The following is an 8,706-nucleotide window of genomic DNA, read 5'->3' on the forward strand; positions in this document are numbered from 1 at the left end:
TGCCTAGTATGTCAATATTTATGCGTTCCATTTCTTTCTTAACAAATTTTCCTACATTCATGGTTCTCACATTCCATGTTCCAATCACTAGTGTCTGCTTAGAACTGTTCCTCTTCCTTTGTATTTCCATACTTGAAAGTTCTACCTAGGTTGCCCTTTCTGTTAGTCTACATGTGTTCTAAGGGATACAGATGTGTAATTTCGTTCTGTGCAATTTACTGAAAATACCGAGAAAGGGCAGCTATGAGTTGGTTTCAACTCAACAGCGCACAACAACAGCAAACCGCCATATAGGTGATTGATGTTGCTCTGGAACTTTTTCCATTTCCAGACAGTTGTCAGGTACATTTTTATCCTGATAGATTTTCCCAGCCTGGCTCAATTATTATTCCTGGTGACTGGCCTTACATTTTAAATTGCTGGATCTGTGTTTCTATGGTTTTTTGACACACAACGGAGTCCATTTCAGTATAAAGCAGATCCAAGGAATATTTGTTGGTATTACTTGCCTTTGGTATTGTCTTTCACTAGAGTGCATTGTCACATTGAGAAGAAATTCAGAGAAGCAGTTTGCTTCATAATTATAAGGAAAGGAAATTTTCAACACTAGGAAAGAACGTAAAAATTATCTGTGAAAAGTCATCATTTTACAGATAGAGAAACTTAGCCAAAGAGAAGAAAATCAACTAATTATGGAAAGCATTTAATCATATACTCATGTTTTCTGTATATATTTTCTTATTAAAGATATCTTTTTAACCATCTTGTTGTTCTATAGAGTTAAGTCAGAACTGATTCATAACTGACCCTTAGTGAGTTTTCAGATTCAATAAATTTTATGAGAAGAGATTGCCCATCTGTAATGTTAGACTAAGAGTTGGCTTGCTTTTTTTATTTATTTATGTGTTTTAAATTTTTATTAGCCATTTAGCCTTTGGTCTCCAGCTACCTTAATTGCAGAGTATGGTCTTGCAAATCAGCGTTAGCAGTAGGACTAGGGTAAGTGAAGGAGTGCTTCCCACACTGAGCAGCAAGGCTTGAGATGAGCTTCCCACACAGTGGCAGCAAGACCCTGTGGAGAGCGAGACCCTGGTGATGGAGAGACTGTGGCAATGCTGTGGTCAAACAGTGGCAAGGTGTGACCTGAGGCTGCTTGTATTTGTACTGGCCACAGTTAGATTTTGCTGATCTTACCCTTGATGATGGAAGAAAATGTTGTTTGCTAAATTGAAAATAGAGCCTGGACTAAGTGAGGAGTTGTGCCTTAAAACTGTTGGGCTAAAACCTAGATTTATTTTGGGTGACATTATAATATTCGTTGCCTCCCCTCTCTCCAAATTCTTTCCCTAATAAATCCCATTTTTGGTACCATAACTATGGATCTATTATTCAGCAATGAATAACCAAACCTTTTACTGTTGGTGGGGCTCTATCGACATCATGGGGCTGGACTGTGGGCTCCTGACCTGCTTTCTGCTCTGAAGCCATGAGAGGCTGTATTAGTCTCATTCTCTGGCCCTTTCAGAGAGACGCTCATGACCCTGTATCTCCATATCCCATTTTCTGCATTTACCATCTCTCTCTTGTAGAGCAAATGATGGATCCAAAACATGTATATTTGGTACAACAGCACTACTTCTTACCACTAAGCTACAAGAGTTCCCTTTTTACTATATTAAGAGGTTGGTATTAATACCAAGTGAAGACAGACACTAGCCGAAAAAAATCATTACATAACTCACCTCGGTGACACAGATGGATCATGCCATTATTAACTTACATTTTTATGTTGCTAAAAGTTCTCACCGGAGAGTTCTGGTAGCTTAATGGGTAGAGAGTTGCCTGATAACTCAAAGGCAGGTGGTTCAAATTCATCAGTTGCATCACAACGGGAAGATGGATGATCTCCTCATATGCAGTTTACAGCTTCTGAAAACCCACCAGAGAGTCAGCCATGAGTCACTTCTGACTTGATGGCATATAACAACAACAAGAGTTCTCAATGGACTATTTCAAGAGATGAGTGATTTGGCATTTGGTTGTTGATGCCTCTACCTGTGAAGGCTTTGAAGAGTTAGAGGGAATATTATAGTTGGAAGAGGCTAAAAGAGTGGGAATGTAAAGGGGATCCTGTGGGAATGAAATAATTTTAAGATTCTTTTCCATGACTTGGCAATTATAATTTATACTTCTTTTGTTTATCCTAGGTTTATTTTAGGAGATGCCACTTTCAGAATATGTGATTACCAGAACCTCAACTACATTTGCTACATTAATTTCATAAGTCTGACAGGAAACCTAGAGGATCGTAGAGCCACCATAACTGACCATTTCTCTGTAACAGGCCCTGTACTGGTGACTTGTACACAGAGATCTCGGGAAATGCTCTTAGTACCATAGGATTTTAATCACTGTTATTATTAAGGGTCCTAGGAAGAAGGATTTACCATCTACTTTTGAAATAACAGGACTTTAAAACCCGTGTGTAGAATAGAGAACACTTAGAGTAAACTAGCAGATATGGCAACGGTGGCTGAGCCTTCCAGTATGGAAACACAAAGGGGAAGGACTCAGTGTCTGGGGTAAATGCATCAGAGGCAATAAAGTTGGCTCAAGATAGAGCAGGATTCAGAGCTGTTGCACACAGGGTTTTTACGAGTCACAAATGACTTGATGGCACATAATAACAAGTGGTGTAGAGGTTAAGAGCTGACCTGCCAATGAAAAAAATCACTGATTCAAACTTACCAGAGGCTCTGGAGTCAGTTTCCTGGAGGACTGAGTCCTTGGGAGCTTTCTGAGACATCTCTACCCTGTCATATAGATTTGCTGTAACTCAAAGTCAAATGGATAGAAACAGATACGTTTTCTGGTATAAGATAAAACTTCAGTTTTTGCTTAATTTATCAAAAGCCAAAATTATTTTAATAAAAATATTAATAGCAGTAAAGCTGATTAAGAATTTAAATATTGGTGTTTGACATTGCGTAAAGGTATCATAGGACCATTAATAAATAAATAATGAGATTAATACGTCTTTAAAATTTCATTGAAAAGTTAGTTATTTCTTTTCATAAAAATTGTGTATGTGGGAAAAAGCTTTCATATTTCTACCAGCTATTGCATAAGTTTTAAAAGTTTTATGACAGATACTTCATAGCAAATCTCTGTATTTTGTTCTTACAGATGTCACTGTTAGGAATTCAACCTCTAACTCATTCTTGTCAAACACCAACTCTTATCTGACTCTCCAGTAGATTTTCAGACTGTAAATTGTACAGGGGGAAATTACCCATCTTCTTTCCATACAACAGATGGCAGATTCGAACTGCCTGCCTTTCAGTTGGCAGTACAACTCCCTACCCACTAGGCTACTTGAGCTTTCTTTGTTTGAATTAAATCTGAGTAAACAGCCTAACACATTTTTTGAGCCAAATCCCTCCCATTCTCCACCTCTACTAATGCTTCCATCTTCAATATCCGACATGGAATTTCCTTCCCTCTCACTCTTGTATTAAGGGCTGACTCTCGAGATGATTGTGTTTTAATTCCAGATCTTGAAGAGTCTTTTATGATAGACAAGCTTGGATGCTAAATGAAAAGGAAGACCTCTAAAACAGCTAATTAAAGATAGCTTCTATATTGCTGTTCATTGCCAAGTGTTTCTTCCTTTCTTTTCTTTTTTTTTTTGAATGAAGAGACTAGAATAAATGTGTTTTGTATTTACTATAATAAATTAGTTATGAGTGGTACTCGACTTGACAGCACTTAACAACAGCAGCATAATAAATTAGCAGTCTGGCAACATACCCATAGGGAGCTGAGCTACTAACCCAAAGGATATGCCTCTCTGGCAATTTATATCCACCAAAATATCCAAGAGAGATAGATGGGGGTTCAATTTACAGCCTCAGAAACCCAGTAAATCAGTCATGAGCTCGTTCTGACCCAATAGCAATGAATGAGTCAGCGTGGAATAACATGGTACAGAGCGCTGGTGACATAGTGTGTTAACAGTCTGTGGACTGGTAAAGGAACAGTCAGTAGTTCAAATTCACCAGTTGTTTCTTGAAAGAAAAAGAATGGATTTCCTCTCATAAAGTTTTACAGCCTCTAAAACCTAATGGAGGGGTGCTGAGTCAGAACTGACTCAAAGGAGTGGAATTTTTGGTACAGTACAATGATAAAGAGTTAGCAAGCTGTTTGGGTTTTTGTTGTTATTGTTTGTTTTTTTCCCTTGTCTTGGTGACTGATGATCTGTGCCCTGTTTTACATATAAAAATGTTCTTGTGCCTAAGGAAAATGAACTCCCACTACATGAAAGAGTTTATTTAAACTTAACATCCTTGAAAATGTAAGAATTTCTTTAGCAGTGTTTGGGTGTAAACATTGTGAAAATAAGAAATGATGAAATGCCCACATGACTTTCTACGGCTGATCCTGGTCCTGGCCCTTGTTTGTCTCTTCTTCTAAAGCTCTGAGAAGACCAATAGATAACTGTTAAAAGTATATCTCTGGTAGCCCAACCATTAAGTGTACATCTACTATTAAAAGGTTGGAAATTTCCAACCCATTGAGCAGCTCCATGGGGAAAAGTCTTAGCAATTAACTTCTGTAAAGATTACAGCCAGGACAGTCCTCTGGCAGCAGTTTTCCTCTGTCACAAGTAGGTAGCTTTAACAGATAAAAATGTATTATTTTACCATTTAGGAGCTAGAAGTCCAAAATCACCCAGGGTGTTAACTTTAGGAGGCAGCCTTCTCTGGTGACCTAGTGAATAGGGAGGTGCATCGCCCACACAAACACGGGCAGTCTAGTCCACCAGCCAAGGGAGACAAATGGACAGTGTCACCCTGTATGATTTACAGTCCTGGAAAACCCGCCAGAAGGTCAGCTATGAGTCTGTTGTGACTCAGTGTCAATGAGTTTGAGCTCAAGAGAAGGAGGATTTCCCCCCTATAACTCTAAACGAAGGCCCATAACTTCTTTATTCATGAGCCTGATGTTCCTTGAAGATCTCCATGTGCCTTGGCCTTCCAACCCGCGATGCTTCTCTCTTGGTGATACTTAGGTCCTGCTTCTCTGTGTGTTTTCTTCTCTTTTATCTCATATCCCAGTATTTCCCTTTATCCACTATTTCAGAGAAACTACCCTTAACCAGCTCTGCGATGGGGTTAAGGTTGCCATATCTCACTCTCAAATGTTTAACATTGTTTTTCATTCATGTGCATTGTGTTTTATCCAATCATTCATATATTTTATATCATTAATTACTATCTATGTTTATTATTACCCTGTGTTTTCAAGCACCCACTGAATCTTTTTCTGTTCCTTCACTCCTCCATGCAGCCACTAACCTCTGCTGTCCTAGTGATTTCTTTTCTTCCCCCTTTTGTGGCCCTTTCTCCCTTCCCCCCTGACTCCATGAAACATTTATACACATCTTGCTCAGCTAGTTATCATTCTTTTTTACAATAATGGCAAAAGTCACTGGCAATGAGAGAGATGCAAATTGAAACAATGAGACATCATCTCACTCAGTAGCAGTGGCAAAGTTTAAGAGGACAGCAAGTAATAACTATTAGAGAGGATGCAGAGAGGTTGAAACTCTCATGCATTGCTGATGGGATTGTAAAATGATTCAACCACTCTGGAAAATAGGTTAGAATTTCCTCAAAAAGTTGAGCATAGAAATCTCAAATTACCCACTTATTGCAGTGCTAGGAATACTCCAAGGAAATCAGAACAGAGATATGGACACCTATGTTCAGAGTAGGGTAATTCACAATAGCACAGAAATGGAAACAGCCCACATGCTCATCAACAAACCGATGGATTGAGTAATTGTGGTAGCATTCACACAATGGAATACGATGCAGCACTAAGGAACACAGAATTAATAAAATATTGTAAAACACGAGAGAATCTAGAGAGCACTAACTCAGACTCATAAGGACAAATATGACACTCTTAAGCCATATCAAGCCTTGGTCTTCTCAGATAATGGGTAGAATCTATTATAATGTCCACATAGCACCACTGGATACATTTTAGGGGGACACAATACAATCTATGGCATTATGTTTATTGTATATTGCTGCTTTTCTATGAGGCTCTTTTTAAATTTTGCTTTACATATGGATATATTTTAGTGATAAAATGTACTCTGTCAATATCAGAAATAACCAGCGAGTGTCACTGTTCTAATGCAGACATTTGTGGGCTTGTTGTCATGTAATGATAAACATCATTGCTGAAGCCAAAAGCACTTGTAATTCTCGGCAGCACAGGCAGTGGGCTGGAAGAATCAAGAGTCCTTTCATTCCACCCACCTCGGCTACTGTAGACAGTCTGGACAGATTTACTGATGCCTTTTTTCCTTTGTTAGTCTAACTCAGTTTTACAAGGAGATAATTTACTTTATTTCCCTTTTCCTTCAAGAAAAGAGATTGTTTGTTTTTTTCCGAAAAATGCTGTTTCTACCATGCAATTTCTGATTATTTGTTAACAACTTCCTCTCTAGGCTACTAGTCAATTCTGCTGTTTGTCATTTCATTCCCAGAATTTGGTCAACGGGTTACCAATACAAAGGGGAAAGTGATTTTTCTTTCTGAGTGTTCCTTTGTAGTGGTTTCCTCGGAGACTTTTATTTCATGTACTTGATCTTTATTTTTTTTTAATCCACAAGAATGCAGTGAGAGAGCCATTATTCATGTCATTGTGTTGATCAGGGAAACAAGGTGGAGAACAGTTAACTTGCTCCAGGTGGATGAAAGTCAGTAAGGAACAAATTTGTCATTAGAAGCAAAAGCTGTGTGCCACTCGAGCATTTATTTCCTACACATCATCCTCGTTTCAGATTTTGCCTGCAAAATTGAGGAGCTTAGGAATGAACATTTCTACCGCTGAACAAATAGGGATCTTAAAAGAGCCATTAGGTGTTGTTTTATTGCAACTACCTGAACTCTGAACTGACTGACAAACAGCTTACTAGACATCAAAAGATCAGCTGTATAATTGATGAGAATGAGTGAAATGGGGCTGGGATGAGTGTCCAGAAGAATTTATCTCTATTTCTTCTTCTCAGTCAGAGACGTAACCTGCCAGTAAGTGACACAGCTGGACAATCTGAAGCTTCCCATACTAGAAAGGCCCCCGTGACACAAGGTGAAAGGGAAGAGGACAGGCCAGAAGGAGACGAATGTGTGCTAAGCCTCAAAAAAAGGTCAAGATCCTTTTGTTAAACTCACAAATCATATAATGCAGAAAAGCAAAATTTTTCAGTAAATAAAGTCAGAAGACTACCTCTATTAAAAGCCCTTTAAACATTCACTTATTGTAGGTGAACTGGAACTGACTCAGAGCTGACTTCCCAGTGGGTTTTGGAGGCTATAAATTGTACAATGGGAGGAGATTGCACGTGCTTCTCCCTCGGAGCCACTAGACAGGCACCATCTTTGAGTTAACAGCACAGCTCCCTAAGAAACCATGTTACCAGAGTTTCTCCTCACTTGTACAAGGGTATGCAAAAACTATTCCCTGAAACAAATATATTTGTGTATTTGTGTATGTGCAATACAAAGAAAGATCATTTCAGGGTATCCTTAGGGATTGAGCCATTTTAAAATAAAAGCCAACTCACAGGATTTGTTTGCTTAAAAACTTAATTCAATGAAATTTCATTCATTCAGACGAATAGACAAAAGAGGTCTAAGGAATAAATGCTGGGGCATTCCAAAGTTAATAAATCAAAGAGCTGAAAGAAATCCGCAAAGGAGACTGGGAAAAGAGAAGACACTGAAGTTAAAGATGTAAAAGGTTGGCACTATGGAAGTATATAAGAAAAGTGTATCAAACAAAACAGCACTGGCAACTACAACCATTGAATTGAATATTGACTTTGACAATGAAGAAGTCATAAATTATTTTAATCCCAGTAGAGTAGTGGGGAGAAAAAATATTTCTTTTATATTTGAAATATTTAAAAAGAATTAGAAATAATGAAATAGAAACTAATGAAAATGGAGGAAAAATGGAAAAAATGATATTGAAAAGAAGCTATATAGAGAAACATAATTAAGAAAGTTCTTGTTTTGTTTTGTTTGGATTTTTAAAGAGAGTTAAAGCAGCAACATATTACACTTGAACAATGATAAGAATTATCAGAGGGGAAATGTGATTGTGTATGATTCTTGGGATGGTGTTCTAAAGAAGGAAAGAATAATTTAACATCTGTGTCTTCAGAAGAGAAGGCCTTGGTTGAGAGTACAGTTACCTTGTCTAGAACAGGAGTATTCCAGGAGGTAGAATCTATGGGTGAAAAAGCTTGTACGTGGGTGAGAGCTGTGGAGCCACACTGATTGTTTCAATCTTCTCAGTGAAACAGGAAGCAAAATCATTAGCCAAGTGTGTGAATTAAGGAGGAGGTGTTGAAAGATAGAATTCAAAGTGACATAATAAAATATGACACAGCTTCTGGAAAAAAGAGGAGATTAAGGGGCCAGATAAATGCATTTTGACTGTTCAACAGTATGCAGGGCCCAGCTGAGCCCTTAGTTAGGAATTTAGAGAGACTATTCAAACCTCGAGTTGCTATAATTAAGGATGTTTTGGCAGAATATTAAATGATCCAGGAAGTAGTAAAAGAAGATGGAAAGAATATACTGAGTCACTGTATCAAAAGGAATTGGCAGACACAGAAGAATT

Source organism: Elephantulus edwardii, unplaced genomic scaffold (assembly GCF_000299155.1).
Source record: "Elephantulus edwardii isolate Elephantulus edwardi_28Jun2011 unplaced genomic scaffold, EleEdw1.0 scaffold00029, whole genome shotgun sequence".
In the NCBI taxonomy this organism is placed as follows: Eukaryota; Metazoa; Chordata; class Mammalia; order Macroscelidea; family Macroscelididae; genus Elephantulus; species Elephantulus edwardii.